The sequence below is a fragment of the Pleurodeles waltl genome, chromosome 7 (assembly GCF_031143425.1).
Source record: "Pleurodeles waltl isolate 20211129_DDA chromosome 7, aPleWal1.hap1.20221129, whole genome shotgun sequence".
NCBI lineage: Eukaryota > Metazoa > Chordata > Amphibia > Caudata > Salamandridae > Pleurodeles > Pleurodeles waltl.
Genome location: NC_090446.1, coordinates 296307813 through 296328117, shown reverse-complemented (window position 1 = coordinate 296328117; position 20305 = coordinate 296307813).

The window sequence follows — 20305 nt, the reverse complement described above, 5'->3', positions numbered from 1 at the left end:
GTATTTGTGCAATAAATCATACAATACCACCACATAGTACCACAAAAATACACCACACAATGTTTAGAAAAATATATAATATTTATCTGATAAGATGCAGGTCAAAACAATTAAAATGCAATAAGTAAATGTTGAGATATCACTGTAAAAGTGATGTAAAGTGTCTTAAGTCTTTTAAAAACAAGCTCTTAAAAACAATAAAGGTATCTTGCAAGCACAGTGTACCTGTTTAGTGTGAAAAATCTCTGCAAAGGGCCGCAGAGGAGGAGAAGCATGGAAAAAAGGGGTGTCCGTCGATTTCTCAGGCCGCACATGGCGATGCGTCGTTTAGTTTCCACGCTGGGACGGCTGTGCGTCGATTTCCGGCGCTCTGTAGCGGATCCTCTTCGGGATGCAGGGTCTTCAGATGCCCTGGGGTCTGTGCATGGAATCCTAGGCTTGCGGAGCGAAGTCACAAGTACTGCATCATTCCGGTGGGAGTTGCGTGGAATTTTCTCCTGCACAGCAGGCACCGCGTCAGTCTTCTCTCTGGAAGTCGGGCTGCGATGTCCCGGGTCAGCTGTGCGTCGATCCAGTGGGCAGTGCATCGAAGTTCCGGTCGCAACGCAGGCACCGCGTCGATCTTCTCCTTGCGAAGACGCGCTGTATCGTCCCGGTTCGACGTGCGGTGAATTTCTCACTGCGAAGCAGGCTGTGCATCGTTGTTAGCAGGCTGTGCATCTAATTTTCCATGCACAAGGAGTCCAGTTGCAGGAGTGAAGTCTTTTTGGTCCTGAGACTTCAGGGAGCAGGAGGCAAGCTCTATACAAGCCCTTGGAGAGGACATCTCAGCACAGCCAGAGAGCAGCAAGGCAGCAGGGCAACAGCAAGGCAGCAATCCTTGTCAGAAAAGTAGTCCCAGTGAGTCCTTTGGGAAGCAAGGTAGTTCCTCTTGACAGGTCTGATTCATTTATTCTTCACCAGCAGGTTTCTTGTCCCGATGTGTCTGCGAGGTAGAGTCTCTATCTCAAGAAGTGTCTAAAGGCTGTGGGTTTGGCTCCTCTTCTGATACCCATTTTGCTCTTTGAAGTAGGCTTACTTCAACGGAAAGTCTCACTTGATTGTGAAATCCTGCCTTGCCTAGGCAAGGCCTCAGACACACACCAGGTGGTTGGAGTGTGCATTGTGTGAGGGCAGGCACAGCCCTTTCAGGTGAAAGTGACCACTTCTCCCCTCCCTCCTAACACAGATGGCTCATCAGAATATGCAGGCTACACCTCAGCCCCCTTTTGTCACTGTCTGGAGAGAGGTGCATACAGCCCAACTGCGAAATTAACCTAGACAGGGAATCCACAAACTGGCAGAATCACAAAAATGGTTCCAGCAAAAAAGTGCCCACTTTCTAAAAGTGGCATTTTCAAACACACAATCTCAAAACCAACTTTACTAAAAGATGTATTTTTTAATTGTGAGTTCAGAGGTCCCTAACTCCACATGTCTATCTGCTCCCAAAGGGAAGCTATGCTTTAATCGTGTTTAAAGGCAGCCATCAGGTTAACCTATGAGAGAGATAGGCCTAGGAACAGTGAAAACCGAATTTGGCAACATTTCACTGTCAGGACAGATAAAACACCATAGTATATGTCCTACCTTAACCATACATTGCACCCTGCCCATGGGGCTACCTAGGGCCTACCTTAGGGGTGTCTTGCATGTAGGAAAAGGGAAGGGTTAAGCCTGGCAAGTGGGTACACTTGCCAAGTCGAATTTACAGTTTAAAACTGCACACACAGACACTGCAGTGGCAGGTCTGAGACATGATTACAGTGCTACTTACAGTGGCGTAGCATGGGTTGTCAGCACCCGGGGCAAGGCAAGTAATTTGCGCCCCCGAACCCGTGGATTTTAGCACTCGAGTCTCTTCCAAGATGTTGCGCCCGTTGCGGCCGGCCCCTCCTGCACCCCCCACGCTACGCCACTGGCTACTTATATGGGTGGCACAACCAGTGCTGCAGGCCCACTAGTAGCATTTGATTTACAGGCCCTGGGCACCTCTAGTGCACTTTACAAGGGACTTACCAGTAAATCGAATATGCCAATCATGGATAAACCAATTAATAGTACAATTTACACAGAGAGCATATGCACTTTAGCACTGGTTAGCAGTGGTAAAGTGCTCAGAGTTCAAAAGACAACAAAAACAGGTCAGAAAAAATAAGAGGAAGGAGGCAAAAAGTTTGGGGATGACCCTGTGAAAAGGGCCAGGTCCAACAGATACACCAACAGACAACTGTCAAGAAACACAATTTAAATTACTGTACATAATAGTTCTCATTGCACAAGAATATTTGTGACCTTAAAAACAATAGATTAATCATACAAAGTATAAATATCTAAAAAAATAATAAAATATATTGCACACCATAGTGATTTGTCCTCTTTGTGTCAGTGTTAAAATGGCATGCAATGGTTCATTGTGATTTTGTCCCTATCATTTTAGGCCATGATCTGTGACTATTCCGGATCGGCACTGATCGTGTGATGTATGGATATTGTAACAGCTGCATTCTTCTCTTAATTGTCAAATTTGTATTCTTTTTGCCGCCATTTCTATGTTTCTGTGTTGTTCTACGCCCTTGTGGTTTTTCTAAACAGATGATGTGCTCGCTCCGGTTTCATACCAACTGCTTTCCCTTCCACAGGGATCTGCAGCTCAACATGCACCGACATTTAGCTGCTGGATTCTCGTTAGAGGTGAAAAGAAGGCCCTGCCATCTGCTCTCCACTCAGGAGCTCTGCACTCTCTGCTTTTTAAGTAGCATTGCAGTTTGGGAAGGGCAGAGGTCAGAGAAACGTTCTGCCTGTGCTCACAAGAAATGATTTGTACGTTTATGCCGCTGTCTAACACAATGATATAGTCACTGAAAAAATCAAATCATTGTCATACCGTAGACAAGGCATTAACTTGTCTTGTGGTAAAGTTATATTTTACGTAGAAGCAGGACTGTGCTGAAGGGAAGATCTGTGGCCTTTTCCTGGCTTTTGCCTAATGTGATATGATCAAAGACAGTCTGCTACATAATTGTGGAAACCAGTTTAAATGTTCTCTAGAGCCTGTTGCTCTTCAAATCGGACCATGTGCCCTGGGCCGGGCTAGTTTGCGAACGCAATAGAAATGACACTGCACACAGTCTTACTAGCATTCACTGCCTGTTGGCGCCAAGCCAACCAGCTCTTTTATTACTTTTTGCCATGACGTCCGGACCCAACCTAAAACGCCTCGCGTCACAGGGTTGTCCTCACCTCGTGACAATATAACTTCCTGGACACCCTTCTGTCATGGTACACCCCCTTAATTCCCAACACAACAGAGCCCTCCTCTTAGGGCCTGGTTAACGTTAGGGCTCAAAAGCTTAAAAGTACTGAAAATCCTCACTAATGTCATGTAACACACAATACATGCCTTAACTTATGTTGTCAGTATATACCCAAAACACCTAGGGACATATTTATGAGCCCTATTGCGTCACGTACATGGTGCAAGCACAACACAACATAAAAATGAGATTTATGAAGTCACGCAAGGCCACTTTGATTGGCCCTGAGTGTCTCCATCAATTTGAGGTAAATCAATGCTGCCCAAAACGCTGTGTTGCCTTACTCTGTGCTGGGAAGATGTTCCATAGGCATTGCGTGGGTGTTCCCACACACCTCCCTTTGTTTTTAACACATTCCCAGATTTGCTAGAAGTGGTAGACTTGGGCATGCACCAAAAAAATTGCTGTCTCAGGGGAGGCATAACAAGGAGAAATATCTTTATTTATTCTCGTTACAATGTACATGTGTAGGCTGTCTAGTCAGGCCTACCGTCCATCCCTCTGGCAACATCCAGCTTTTGGCTGTGCGCAGCGGCGGTTGGGCTAAGGGTCTGGCCAAAAGTTGGGCCCTGCACCCAACTTCTATTGATGTAAGAAAGTTGGTTATTAGTTGGGAAGAACGTGGTTCCTGCTCAAGTAACAAAATTGCAACTTACACAGTCTTGGCTGGAGTAAATGACCCTCCTCTCCAAAGGGCAACAGTTTGTTCTATGGATTCTGGAACCCAAGTGTGTTGTCAACAACTGGCCACTTATAGCTGTTAGCCATTTGGGACACAGAAATGGTAGAAAAAAAGGAAGCTTTTACACTACATCTTACAATTTTAAGATAGTAAATGTTGCTGATGGGATCCGCTCACATTCATTTACAGGGCCCTCTTAGACTCCCCAGCTGTAGGCCTCGCATGGGGGAAACTAGTTCTAGACGCTGAGAAGAGGGAAAGCAGCCAAGTGAAGTGCTCATAGGGTGAGAAAACAGACAGGATTGGGTAGGAAAAAACTCCAAACTCTGACTGATGCACATAATAAGACTAGTACATTACGCCATGTTTCCGAACATTAATGGATATGGGAAGACTATACCTAAAGAAGTCATACAGGAAGAAAGAAGACGCAGGGATGTATGACTCCTGCTGACTCCCAGAGATTGGATCTGTTCTCCCAAAGTCAGGTTGTTAAATTCCTGCATGCTTGCACAAGGGACACACAAAGGATAAGGTTTCCTAACTCCAAGAGGGCAAAGCTGACCATTGAGGACTGGACCATACTAAGGCCCTACCTGAAGCAAGAGCTAGGACCAGATTTACAATGCCCTAGCACCTCGTAGTGAAACACCAGTGGCATTTTTTACGCTAATGTTGCGATAAGGAGGCTATTCTCCTTCACCATATTTACAAAGTGGTGCAATGTTGTGAAATACAACGAGCTGCTACTTAGTTATCTCTTTCTCTGTCCTATTTTAGGTCAAAGATTAATGCATTGTGTTTAATTCTGTGAGGCACCGATTCAGCACACTCTGTTAAATATACATGGGCTATGCAATTTGGACAAAGATTGGTTTGTTGTATTGTTGGAGGAGGGATATTTTAATACAGAAGCTAAAATGAAAACCATAGTACCCACCCTTTGTCAATGTATTACGTCAATTTGCCCATGCAGCTAAAGGGCTTTATTCATTGTCATCCATAAGTCACCCATAAACTCCTCATTCGTCCAGCTATTCATTCAATCACTAAGCCATGCAACCATGAGTCCAATGCCCCTCAATTCAATGATTGAGTCAAGGCTGTAACGAAAACGTGCTGTAAAATGCACCACATTTGCAATTATTTTCAAGCATTTTTTTGGAGAGAACTCCATTTAAAGCAGTTATCAGACTCTCTTGGTCCTTTCACTTGCTACATGTAGTTTGAGAGCTGTTCTGACAACATTTGCTAGGGCAGCTTTTGGCTTTCAGTTTGGCCCTGTATCCAGCCTTGTGGTGCCCTGTCTGCCTGCCATTTCAAGCCATGTCCCTAGAGGATTTGATTTTCAGAACTGATAAAATTACTAAAGGCCTGATTTAGAGTTATTTCATAAAAAATGTGATGGATATTCTGTCCACCTTCTTACAAGCATATTACGACATAATTAGCTTGGAATAAGGTGGCCTGGATATTTGTCATCCGCCAAACTCGAAATGAGGCCATAAGTCCACAGGTAAAACCTTACGCCGGTAACAAAGAGATATTAGCTTTATGAAATTTAACTCTTTCCCGCTTACATTCTTTTGTGCCAAAAAACACTGGCTTTATTGAGAGCTCGACAGTGGCATATTCAACTTCTAGGGACCCTTGACAGTTTTATCCTTCGACCTTAGCTTTCCTGAAGACTTAACCTCCAGAGCAGAGATTAATTCAGGAGCTTGACCTGCTTGGTTATCTGATCAGTGGTCCATCACAGTCAGTCTGAAATCACGCTTAGGACTAGGTGAAAGGCAAAACTGATGTTTTTCAATGGCATTTTACTTTTTTATTCCTTTATTGGCATTTAGGTATAAACAATGGCACAACAATGTCCAAAAATGAGAGAAATGGATACAACAAGTGGGAGGGAGGGAGGAAGGAGATGGCACTTTACTTTTTGAGGTGTTTTTACATCCAAAGTTTTTAAGTAATATCGTTGGTTTCCATTACCTGATTTTCATCATTTGATCATTCGTGGTTTTCCCTCGAGTATTTTTCTATTTTTTTTTACAAATTGGTTTGAAAAATGTTATTTTGTTGTTTTCTTGACTTTTGTGCCACAACAACTAGCCTTTTCAAAAATTACTAGAATTTGCAAAGTGATGGATGAAATGCTTGAATTAATGCTTGAATTGATATCAGCCACTAGCAATCACTCAGCCTGCATCCCAACCCATCCAATTCATGGAGGCAGTCCGGTCCGAGCTGCCAGGTAAGGTCCTCTCTGAACTGGAACAAAAGCAATCTATGACCGGTTTCACCCTAGTTGGGATTCTTCAGTCAGGTACAGCATGGTTCCGGTTGCACAGTAAGCCTGGGACCCACGACAGGGCATACGCGGTGCACAGGGAAAACATTCTCCCAGTAATTAAGAGATATTAGCTGATATACCTTGTGCACTTAGGTAGGCAAATGAAACTACAATATGATGGGTGGAATGCTTGAACTAATCTAAACCACTTGCATTCACTTGGGGCCGTATCCCAATCCACCATTTTTTTTACCACCATGCCACCGATGTTTGGACCTAGCCATATGTGAATCAGTCTTGACCCTGCTCTTCATTAGAACAGTCCAGCTCAAACTGCTAGGCCAGGTCCTCCCTGAACTGGAATACAAGCAACCTAGAACTGTTTTTCCCCTAGTTAGTGCTTTTCAGCCAGGTATAACTTGGTTCCAGTGGCAGAGTGAGCCCAGGGCCCACATCTGGGCATACCGGGCACACTTAGGGTGGCAAATACAGAAACAATAAGTTCTTAGATGGAATGCTGAATTAATCTCCACCACTGACAACCACTCGGGCCGCACCTCAATCCATCTTCTTTTTTTGCCCACTAGGCCACCTCAATTTGGACCCAACCATATGGAAACAAGTCTTGACCCTGCTCCTCATGGGAACAGTCCAGCCCAAACTGCCAGGCAATTGGAACACAAGCAATCCAGGATTGGTTTCACCAGGTATAGTTTGGTTCCAGTTGCCCCATCGGCCCGGGACCTATGTCTCGGCATACTTAGCGCACCTGGGGGCACATTTACAACCCCCTAGCGCCTTCCTGCATCACATTGGCATAATTTTTCTTTAAGCTAATGTGACGTTAGGAAGGCTTTTTTGCAGCGCCATATTTACAAAGTGGCACAATGCTCACATTGCGCCACTCTGCACCCCCATGTGCCACATAATGCCTGCACCAAGCATAATGTATGCAAGGGGGCGTTCCGACGCTAGGAGGCCTGCAAAAATGGCGTAGTGAAATTTACAAAATTTCACTGCACCATTTTGGCTTATTTTTTAAAGCCTGCTCAAAGCAGCCATTCAAATGACGCACCCATAGAAACCTATGGCCTCCATGCACTTTGCTGCACTAGCGTCAAACTTTTTTACGCTGGTGGAGCAAAGCACCACAATAGCGTCAAACTTTTGATGCTATTGGCCTAACATCCACCATGATGAGCAGTATTGTAAATACGGCACACCTATGGTGTCATTAGGTGGGGCAAGGGTGACCAAGAAAACTGGTGCATCAGTACTGATGCACCAGTTTCTTGTAAATATGCCCCTAAGGGTTTAAGCAGAGTTTTACTGGAATTTCTGTTGAGAAATAAGGGCCAGATGTATCAAACATTTTTGCAATCGTAAACTGCCCAACGTGCCGTTTGTGATTGCAAAAATGTGTTTTGGCATGTAACAAGTCCAATTTGCAATTCGGTAACTTGTTACCGAATCGCAAATTTGATTTGTGACTACATACCGATTTGGTAATAGGAACGGGCGTGTCAAGGGAGTCCCTTGCTAATACCGATTCACAGAGGTATGTATGATTGTTTTGTGACCGTGAATGCAGTTGCAAGACAATCGCAGTTACCACCTACTTCAAGTAGGTGGTAACCCATTCACAAAGGGGAAGGGGTCAGCAGGCCACCATCCCTGTGATTGTGGCCATTCACAATGCCTCGCAAATTGCAACCTACCTCATGAATATTGATGAGGTAGGTCCATTTGTGAGCCCTTGCGAGTCGTAGTATGAAACTCCTGGAGTTTCATACATTCCAATAGTGATTACATAATTGCGATTCGCTAAAAAACGCAATTAGGTAATCGCTATTGTAAAGATTGATACACCTGGCCCTTAACTGGGTGTTTTTATTAGGTTAGTAAAGGTCACCCCTTCCTAAATTACTAATTCACTTTCTGACATTATGTTATTTTTATTATGTAGCGCACTTCGCCCATTTGCTAGGTCCAGTAGTGCTTTCAAAGACTGGGCTTTTCTTACAGTTCAAGCTAATCTTCGGGTGGGCGCCATGTCACTATATCAAGATCATCAATTGCGACCCACAAAAATATTTTATCCCTTACGTAACCTTCCTCTACATCCTCATGGTAAATATATCTTTACTTGATTTAACTTCACATCTATTTACCTTGAGTGTCCTAGCTCATCTAATCTCACAACACTACATCTCCCCCCCTTGTTAAATCAAAAATACAAACAACAGTCACATTATATTTCTTCAATGAGTCTTTGAGGCGTTCTCACTGGTCGGCCAGATTGAGTGGTAAGAGGTAGTTGATAGATTCTCTGGTTGGGTACTGATGGTACTGATTCTGATGCTGGATCTGGACTGTTAGATGAGACTGTCTCATTCATGATTGCAGGAGCTGACAAACACAGAGGTGGGTGTTCAAGATGCAACGGATCCTGTGGAATGCTCAGTCCTGGACTAGGTGCTGTCACCATGTGTCCTTTGCATGTCACCCTCAGACAATCAACAGCAAATGGGGCGTCAGTTTTTCCTGTTTTCTGTTTGACTGGGACTCTGTCTTCTTCTTCGAAGACAGTTTCCTGAACTCATAGATGCCAGTCGGCATATGTTGTTGTCTTGCACCTTCAAGAAACTTTGGTGACACGAACCTTGTCAGAATTCAAAGGTTGGTCCATTGTCCATTGTCCACTGTAGTGGTTCTGTTCCAATGGCTTTCATGAATAACAAGGAAGCAGGACTCTCACCAGTTGTGGGGGGAGGATTTGAATGATAAGCACTGAGGGCTTGACATAGAACCTGGTTTAACTCTATTCCCTCCATTGACACTTGTTGAATTACTCTGAGAGTGCTCATGAATTGTTCGACAATGCCATTGGTTTGTGGCCACAGCAGTGTACTCTTTTGATGCTCGATACTTAGACTGACCAAAAATTCCTTAAGTTCTTTGCTATCATACGGCGGTCCATCATCATATTTAAGAATGTCAAGGACACCCCATGCTGCAAAGATGTCATCAGCCAATTAATGACCTTGTCATGATTTGGTGATGATAACTCCTTCACTAGAAGAAAGCATGAATACTCATTAATGGCTATCATGAGATGATGGCAGTTCCTTAAGGGCCCAAGAAAGCCAACTGTCACTCTTTCTCAAACCTGTGTGGGCTGGTTAGACAATGTCATAGTATGTTGCATCAATTTTGGGGAAAGGCAGTTGAAAAGATGACACTGTTCGGGTTCCTTCTCAACTTGAATGTCTAAGTGCCGAAACCATACTCAGTCTCTTGGGCACTTTAGTGTCTACAATGCCACAATGTCCTTCACGGACCAATTGAATGACTTGCTGTTGGAGGCTCTCAGTTATGATAATTCTTGAGCTTCTCAATACAACACCTTCCTTGGTTACAGACAGTTTTCATGAATATTTTTGAATTTCTGAAGTTCTACATCATCAGTAAACGGTTGAGTGTCCCTCCTCCTCAATTGGGTTGAAATGATGTATTTTAGGAGTATCATGTTTTTGTTGGCATTAGTACCAGGAATAATTGGTTCAAGGTATAAGTTGCTGGCATACTGGACCTCACAATAAAGTTGATGTACTCCTCTGCTGTTTTGGATGTCACACTGTGGCACTGAAATGGTGCTTGTGAAAAGTACCGAACAGGATTCTGACTTCACCCAGCTTGTGTACAATTTTATAGTTGTACTCTAGCAGTCACAACCCCCATCTCTAAATACAAGGGGGTTGTTTGGCTTTTGGATTTCCAAGAATGGTAAGCAGTGCTTGGTGGGCTGTAATGATGATGAAACACTATTGACATAGAAACACATGAGAATGTTTGCAGCTCCACATTACAGTCAGACTCTCCTTCTCCAGCTGGGAATAGGGATGTTTCTGTGTCAGACAGGATCGACTGGCAAGGGCTACGATGTGTCTCTGAGCATTCGGCTGACCTTCATGTTGAGCAAGAACTGTCCCCCGTCCCACCGGACCCGCATCTACGGTAATCTCAGTATGCAGCTTGGGGTCAAAATACCCCATTTCGGCTGCATTTCAATTCACATGTTTTAGGCTTTTGAAGCCTTAAACACATTTAACAGACCACTGGAAAGGGGCATCTCACTTTGCCAAGCTCCTCTCAGTGGGGCACTTACTGTAACAAAGTCACAAATGTGACTTGTGAAATAGCTAGTCATGCCGAAGAAAGATTGCAGCGTGGTGACAGCTTGTGGGGGGACAAGTAGTTGACAGTGCTTGCACTTTATCTGGGTTGGGAGGTATTACCCTATCAAAAAATATGTGCCCAAAGAATTTGTTTGGTTTTGTGAAACTCGCACTTTACAGTGTTCAAAGTGAGACCTGCATCAGCAAGTAACTGCCACACATGTGTAAGAGCATTGACATGCTCTTCTTGTGTTACTCCAAATTCCAGTGTGTCATCACTGTAATTAAAAGCATGCTGGCGGCGGGTGAAAAGACTGCCACCGGCATGGCGGTCTGAACCTTCGTATAAAGAACACGGGGAGGGCCACCATAGGCGGCTCTCCTCTACCAGCAGGCTGCCTCCGACAGGCAGCCTGGCGGTGGAGGAAATCATTATCTGACAGGGCAGTGCTGCTGCCTCACGGATAATGATCCCTTCTGCCACCAGCCTTTCCCTGGCGGGTTGCCCTGCCCTGCCAGGGAAAGGCAGGCGGAAGGAGTGCTCTGGGGCCCCCTGCATTGCCAATGCGCTTGGCATGGGCAGTGCAGGGGCCCCTGTGCAGAGCCCCATTGCACAGGTCACTGCCCGCCGGCCCAGCAGAATGTTCTTTATGCAGCCGGCGGGTTCCCAGGGGGGCTAGCGGTCAGTTAAATGACCGTCAGCATGAATACGGCAGTTAACACCGCTGTGTTCATAATGAGGGCCTGAGTGCGCTCTCAAAATGCATCTTCTGAAAGAATCTGAACAACAGCCATGGATAACTCTGAGGCATATAACTTCCATCACTAAATTCACTAAACTTGCAGTGTTTGATAAGCAACTCAAACTTTGCAACAAACTCATCATTCGTTTCAACAGCTTGCAGTCCCGCTTGAATGAAATTTTTCCTTTCATAGTCAATGGTCGGCATTGGTTTGAACTTGGAACCCAATGATTCTTTTTGCAACGGCTGTGAGATTTTATTCAGCACTTCTTTTACTTCATCATTGGCAAGGTTCTTTAAATACCTAATGATTTTCTTACCATCTACTTCTTTGAGGGCATCTATGAAGTCATTGAAGATCTCAATCAACGTGGCACATCTGGTGTCAATACTCTGCTTTTTGGTGGTGTCAAATGGCGCTGGTGGTTTCAGAAAAACAATGGCATTGTACTTCCACTCCTTTCTACTAATGTCGAGAGTACATGTTGTTCAGATGGTTGCAACTGTTCATGTGGACATGTAACTTCTGCAAACACCGGCTGTGTATTTTCACTTAAGTCATTACGCACAATCTGAAATTGTGTATCGACGCATCCTTTCTTGGTGGTGGATCACTGTTCCATTTCTCGTATTTGATTCTAGTTGCATTTAGCTTTTTGTATCATACCTGGTAGTCACTGCCTTTAGCAATCTGTCTTATATCAATGGTGGCTCTGCGTTTTGGCGCAGCACAATATTTCTTCTTTCAGCCTTACCTACGGTTTCTGGTGGGTTTTTCTAATGCTCTCCTCCAAAAAGCCTTCTACTTCTTTGAGGGCCATATGTGGACTGGAGAGGAGCTTCGACTCCACACACACACCAGTCTCAACTTGCTTCTTGTTGACTTGGGCACACGTGGCACACACAAGCATTTACGTGTATCATTGAAAACTCTCAGGGAGAGTAGCTTAGTTTCTTCAATGCACAGATCCCCTACTCATCACCAGTTGTAGCACCCTCCCCAGCCTGGGAACATATAAATGACCATCCCACAGATAGAGCTCGGTACCAGACATCAATATTACTCAGCACATGACCACACACTGTTGGATCACGTCATAACTATTAATTACCATACCCAAACACCTCCCAACGGTTATGCACTTCCTCTACTGAGTCTGTCTAGAAACTTGACTGTCCAATGCACCTAATCTCATGACACTACAGTAGGTATGTCAATAATGTTACATGCATTATAACATTTACCATTATGGCCGTTTGTTGGGCTCTGCTAAACCTCTTACGTCTTGTTCTACAACATGCCAGTCATTCTAGCACTGGAACCTTCTGGATAATTCGGTCGATCAGCCTCATGCACTGTAAGAATACTTTACACAAATTACTCTAGGAATGGACCAACACCTAGTCTGAGCCCCCTTATTTTACTCTACTAAAGATTATCTGACAGTTCACCTATATGATGAGTATTGCAGAGTGATTGTGAGCGAACACCATTTTTCCAGTGATAATCAACCTTCACCTAAAACAGACTACAAAACGGTTTTAACATGCCAAAAAGCGCTGACGGTGAACCCCAATATTTTCTCTAATCGAGTGTAGTAAGTTAGTTTCAATATTCCTTAGCTGCAAACGTTTGCAGCATTGTTATACACAACCCCACTTTTCCGCATCATGGAAAATGTATATTTCAATGGTATATTTTTAGCCAGGCTGAAATTATGTAATTATTCTAGAAATTGTGCTCATTAGTTTCGCTGTACAAGGTATTGTAGCAAAGTGACAGCTGTGAAAAAGTAAATGGTGATAATGGCTGAAAAGAGCACATGATATGATCAACTGATGTGCCCTCCTCAATATTTGAGTACTTAGCAATGTTGAAAAGGTTAATGAGTGCAAAAAGTGAACGGTTACTGCCTTATCTCAGAAAAGCTGTTTCTTGTCTTCAGAGAAGGCTCTCCTCCTCACTGAAGTTAGACAGCACATCTGTTCGCCATAGTTCTATATTAGGACTGGAAAATGATTTCCATTTTTGCATGATTATTCTTTTTTTCTATTGTTGTCGAAGTTCTGAACACCCACAATTTAACATTATTAGCTGGTTCTAGATTTCTCTTCTTGTTTCCTAAAATATCCATTTCAAATCATTGGCAGATGTCACTGTACGAAAGTGGTCATAATCTCACACATATTTAATTGCTATCTCTTCTCAGCTCCAATAGGGTTGTGAAAAGTGAACATATATTTTACATACATTCACCTTTCATGCTATACATAAACCATAACCTGAAGCACCTTGCACAGTGCAGGCATATTCTGCCCTTCAGGCAAAAGAGAAATGTGCCTCCCATAGTGCTCCCCATAAGATTAAAAGAACCAATAGTCGGCGGTTTGCGATAATTTGCTGGTACCAATGGATGGCACCATAGGGCTACTGTATTACCTCTCCTATGTAAGTGCCATCCCTATGCACCATTTGTAAATAATATTTTACATGTACTGGGTCCCTTCAGATGCTGCCAAAGCTCATGCAGCAACATGAGCTGGACTGACCATTAACTCAATAGGGCGCATGCCAGGTAGGCCAGGCTGCACTAAATACAGTGGGCGAAGCCCCCGCTGATTCAGGGCCCCTTCAGGAGGTGCTTCCTGTCCTTCAGAAACCCCTCACAGTCGTCTCTGCACAGCTAATGTTCGCTTGGGGGACATCCAGGCTGTCCAGTATGACGGACATCCACCCAGGCATCCTGAAGATCTTCAGTCCGCCCCTGCGCTTCACACCACCTCAGTACAGCTAAAGGTCGATCTCTAATAACAGCTGTACACAATGGCCCCCAGTCTGGCCTGTAGCACAATCCATAATCCGGTGTTATTGTGGTCAATAGTAGAGGGCAGAAGCATCTGGAATTCAAATGCCTCTAAAGGCTGACTAGATGCTCAGGTTTTTGGCCAGAGACCATCTCTGTCACCTTGTGCAAGTTGCTATCAGTGCAATGCAGGAGACATGCAGTTTGCAGCTTGGTTCGGTACTACTTTTAGTTGTTCCATTTGTTGTTGAATAAACTGGGGCAAGAAAGATGGCTATTTGTGGTGGGGCTGTGGCTTTCATACCATATTAGTAATAACAAACAGTAGGTTGAGATGCGACCAGTCAATAGCATTAAGCATTCTGGGATTGAAAGCTTGATTTTTCCTAATATGGCACTAAAAGTCACCGTTTGTACTTTTAAGGAGAAAAAGCACAAATCGCTAAGTCACGTTCATCATTTGGATTAGGCCTTTTGGTGCTCATACTGAGTCTCCTGATGTGCATATGCCCCCAGCAACATTGAATCTCACTGATGATGCACTAAAAGAGCACGCTAGAGAAGTGGTGCAACACTGAAGTACTCTGGAGTTATACTACAAAGTGCAGATTCACTGTGTGCTTGGGTCTAGAACAACTAACATTCATGCAGTCCAGCTAGGCCGATGGGAACAAATTGCACAGAGGCATATTATGAAGTGTAAATAATGTATTTTTTGGAGCTCTGTGGGGCACTCGCCAACACACAAAAAATAATTACCCAAAAACAAAAATATTGTTTTGGTTTGTAAAAGCTCATATCACCATAGTAGCCTCCATCATAAAGGGAGTCGCTTTGCATGAGGATGTGTTCCTTGTGAAAGAGCAGAATTTAATCATTCTAAGTGATATTGGCCAATTGCTGCAGTGAAAAGACCAACTGCCCCGTTATATATGCTGTAGTGGGTGGAAGGAATATTTGAGTGATGCAACAACAGACCAAAAGATGATGAGGTCTGGCTGAAAGCCCCTATACGCAAGAATATTATATGTATATATATATATATATATATATATATATACATTTACGTTTAGTGAAACCAAAATATTCTTACTATCGACAGACCTAAAAATTGAGTAAATTGTTTATTTTATGGTAGAATGTATTATAAATTCCCTAAAAAGCTATTTGTTTTATTGTTGTGAATGGAACTCATAAAGTATCTAAAAACTTTTATTGGTTGTATTGCGGGTCTAATCGAAACTAGGTTGTTGAGGGTTCTACACCACCCCTCAATAAAATCTAGTAAAACTGATGGCATAGCATGTCCTAAAACGGTGCAGGTTTTTAAGTCATCCCCATTCTGCCTAATCCAAGAGATTCTTAGTCTTAAATTATGACTGAGAATCTATTCACCACTTACAGGAGGATTCACACACAATTCAGGGAGGATCCAGGCATAGTATATCATTACTCACCAAACTTTTTTTTCTGAAAGAAATTATAGCAAAGTGCAAAAAATAGGTGAACATCTTTACGTGGCTGTCCTTGATTTCACCTCCACATTTAGATTGGTGCTAAAACAGTACCTATGGGTAAAGTTGGTCAAAAGCGCCATATACATCTATTTGCCATAATCAAATATCTCAATTAAAATACCTTGAGTCATCCTGGCAAGGCACAAATGTATAGCTAATACCAAAATGTTCAGAACAGTGACACGGAGAATGTTCTCCAGAGTCCATCACACTGTGTATTGGAAATTAATGGAGGAAAACTTCTACCTACTCTATGCACTGAAGATGCAGTAAAGCATGGCTAAAAGACTGTAGTAAATCTTAAGTTTGATCTTCAAATAACAGTGCACACTTTTCATCGGGAAATGCAATTATTATCCATTAAAACACGTTATAACACAATAGCCTTCCTGAGAAGTGTAGGTAGTCTTAATAAAAAAATCAGCAGATCTAGTCAGAAGGGCGGGTACCATAATGTACTGGTCTAATGGGTCTGACAAGCGCTACTGCTTTTACACTAAATTAATAGCACCTTTGCTGAGAAGTGTGCTAGACCTGCCCACTACTTGTTTAAAAGCAAAATAGGTAAGTGTAGGTAAAAGAATATTAGTTGCATTACGTGTGTTGGGATGAGCCATTGCTAATGTATTGGTAAGATGATGGGTTCCAGCAGCAGCTCTCATCTAGGTATCGTAATCGGTGCTTGTCGCTGTGACCTTTTAGCCCCACTCCCAGAGTACCTCCTTCACCCCCTTCCCATGCCAATGCAGCAGAATTCCATTTTGATCTTACTACATCTGGTAGATCCTCATGTGGCACACACCATGTTTCAGTTCGAGTCTAATAGATCCACTATCACTACTCACTCAATATACATATATATCGATGTGGCTATAGAAAAAGACCATAAACATGAGCTGGGTGCACTGTCAGACCTCGAGCAATGAAAGTATCAAGTTCAAAAGAGGCCTTTGTGTGGCAGTGGAGAGCCAGTGTCTTGTCAATGCTTCCAGCTCACTGAGTTGCCACTCTCTTCGCAGACATGTACCTTCAGGGAGTTATGTGGTAGGAAGTAGTCAGCATTTTTATGACGATCCCTTGAAGAGGCACCTGCCAGCTTCCATTGAAACTATAATCGAAATAACAAATATGCATTTATAAACACAGCAGATCATCTAATCTGATTTGTTTTTTAGTCTCAAATTAGTGACGATCAAACCACAAAACTGAAACTGAAAGCTAAACCGAAGGCACTTATGGCAAATCAGATAAATCAAACAAAATCTACGGCACAACTCCTTACAATTCAAAAATATGTGATTATTTGTTTCTTTTTGTGTTTCAATGTAACACAGAAGTAGTTACTGAATTCAGTATCATTAATTCAAATTCGTAATCACTAAATTAAGTTTAGAAATACTTAAAACGGAAACCCCTGAGGGTGTTGCCACTGGATCTGGGCGAACTTTTTATTGCACTGGAGTAATCAGAGTAATTTAGGTGATTTTGCATTACTCTTTTGATGCAAAAGTATCCAAAATTACTCACCAAAATCCTACTGCATGAACACAGAAACAACAAACTTAGGGCCATATGTAAGGCCAAGTCAGGCAGCGCCGCAAGTCACTATGCTGCGCAGAACTGTGTGACAGGGAAAGGGCGGAACGTGCTGTATTTAAGGCATACAACACACTTCTGACTGTTTCCCCTGTGCTGGCGCACAATGGGCTGCCTAGTGCCAATGCAGGTACCCTTGCACCATGGTGCAAGGGTGCCTGCGTTGCAAGCAGGAATGTTTTTGTGCAGTACGGGACACCTTCCTGCACAGAAACAGTCTTGAGAGGCATTTTCCTCTATGTGTGCTGCAGAATGGTGCAAGGTCTTGTAAATCTGGGAAAGCTTCACAAACCACAGAAGTTGGTGGCAACACCAACGCAATGCCCATGGAATGCTTTCCCAGGGTGGAGTAACACAGCGCAACGATTTTCGCTGCATTTCGTTACTCCAGATTTTTGAAGCCACTCAAAGCCAGGTAAATTGGATTTGCGTGGGTTCAAAAATCAGACTTACGTTTGCATCACACATGTATTGTATTGTTTGGTGAAAACATGACACAACCCTCTCATAAATATGCGTTAGCATCATCATCATCATCATCTAACCAGCCTAGTACTGCCGTTGTACAAAATACAGTTAGGTTGATTTGGCTGGTATTTAGTAGGGTAGGGCCTAACTGCTTTAGTTGTCAGACAGTGATGCTCACAAATAAATCTGCCTTCACTACTGGTGTTCTTGTTGCAAAAGTGAAAATCAAAGCACTGCTCTGTGGATTTTCATCTTTCATATGTGAAAGCTAATATTTTGTTCTTGGTTTCTATCCTCTTGCTTCACCCATCCCTTTTCTTTCTATGTGTCTTCTTCTGTGGCCAGACAGTTGACGCCTACTCTGCAGAGCAAGATAAATGGGCTGACTGGAGGCAGGCGAATGAGAGGGTGGTAAACAGAACAGTATGGCAAGATGGGGAAAAGGATGCAGAGATACGGGTGAAGTAGAGAGATGGGTGGGTGTGGAGGAATGTAAGGCAAAGAGAGAAAGGTGAAGTAGCAAGGAGTAAAGATATAGACAGGGAGAAATTCGAAGAGGTATCTATAGAAACTGAGGAAAAGGGAAAAGTACAGTTTAGAATGAGATAAAGTTAGAGATCTGAAGTAGGAAATGTAACAGAGAGAGAAGAGGGATCCACTGAAGGATAAACAAGGGTTAAAAGACATGAATTAGAGGAAGATAAAGGAAATTAGAGGCAGAGGTGGACGGACAGACTTGAATATTACGATATATGTAGAGGTACTAGTTACAGTTGGGGGAGAGTGGAGTAAATTGGTAAGTTTAGAAAGAGGTCGGATAAAGAGAGGCAGAAAGGTAGCCATAGAGTCGTGAAGGTTACACAGAGAAATTACGTGTATAGCAAAAAGAGTGAGTATAGGAGAAGGGTGTTTTGCACCAAAAAATGATGTTAGGCTGGTTAGAGTAAAAAAAAAATTAGCGTCATTTCTTGATGCAAAACCATACATACCACATGAGTCCTGTCTTAGAAAAGACAGGAGTCATGCCCACCACTCCAATGACCAGCACAGGGGACAAGGGTCCCCTGGGCATGGCCACTGCACCGGGTGCCATGTACGGGGACCCACTTTGAAAAATAAAATGAAAATACTTACCTCTGCTTATCCTACTTACCTGGGATGGGGTCCCCATCCCCTGGTGTCCCTCGGGTGTGGGTGGGAGTGTTCCTGGGGCTTGGGGAGGGCACCTGTGGGATCTTTCCTTGGTGTTTGACCATGGCAATGGGTCCACAGGTCCCCTAATTCCTGCCCTGACCGAGATGTTAAATAATGGCGCTAAACAGACTTAGGCGGTCATTCCAAGCTCGGCGGTAAAAGGCGATTACCGCCAGACAGAAGACCGCCATAACACCGCCGGGGTCGCGGTAAACCGCCACGGTCATTCTGACCCACAACAGGCAAACCGCCAAAATACCGACATCCACAAAAGTCCGCCACACCAAAGGTCAGCGATAAACTGGCGATGACCAAACCTCCACCGTCACGCCAACAGAAATACGCCCATGCCATTATGACCCACGAATCCACGCGGCGGTCTTTCAACCGCGGTATTCTATTGGCGGTACACACCACCGCGGTCGAAATACACATACACGTACCAAACACTACCACATTGGACAAATCGAAATACACACACCTGATACACATACACACACCACTCCCACACACCCAATACAATATAAAACACACACCCACATCACCCACAAACCCCTACGACCAGAAATTCAGAGAGAAGGCGAGAGAGAGACACCACAGTCAACTACCAAGCATCCACAGGCACACAATACCAATACCCACAGAACTTCCATGCACCTCACACAACACACCACTAAATAGCACCCCACCTATCACTACACACTCCACCCCACACATCATCCACACCACCCCATGGCACCTCAAAGACACCCCAGGTTTTCAGATGCTGAACTCAGGGTCATGGTGGAGGAAATCATACGAGTAGAGCCCCAGCTGTTCGGGACACAGGTGCAGCACACCACCATTGCCAGGAAGATGGAGCTATGGAGCAGAATAGTCGACAGGGTCAACGCTGTGGGACAGCACCCAAGAAATAGGGACGACATCAGGAAGCGGTGGAACGACCTACGGATGAAGGTGCGTTCCATGGTATCAAGGCACAACATCGCGGTACAGCGGACTGGCGGCGGACCCCCACCTCCTCCCCCAGAATTTACAACATGGGAGGAGCAAGTCTTGAACATCCTGCATCCTGAGGGCCTCGCAGGAGTCGGTGGAGGAATGGACTCTGGTAAGTCTCATCTTCACTACTTCATCCCCCCCACCCCACCTGCATGCCAACTCATACCCCCACCCTCACCCTCACCCCCATCACAACTACCCCTTGCAAATGTCTCACCATCACAACCCACCCATCCCAAAACTTAGCCCTGCATGCGGCCCCAAAGCATGGACACCCATCCCCAAAGCATGCCCAATGCACATACCCATCACCCCCCCCCCCCCCAAAACACCGTCACAACAGCCCCCACAAAGGAATGCCAGCACTGGGGTACACGGGCACCCACCCATTGCACGCCATTGGCACACACAGAAGCAATAACCATACTTTTATACCCCTGCAGGACCCGAACGCCAGGTCACCGCGCAGGAG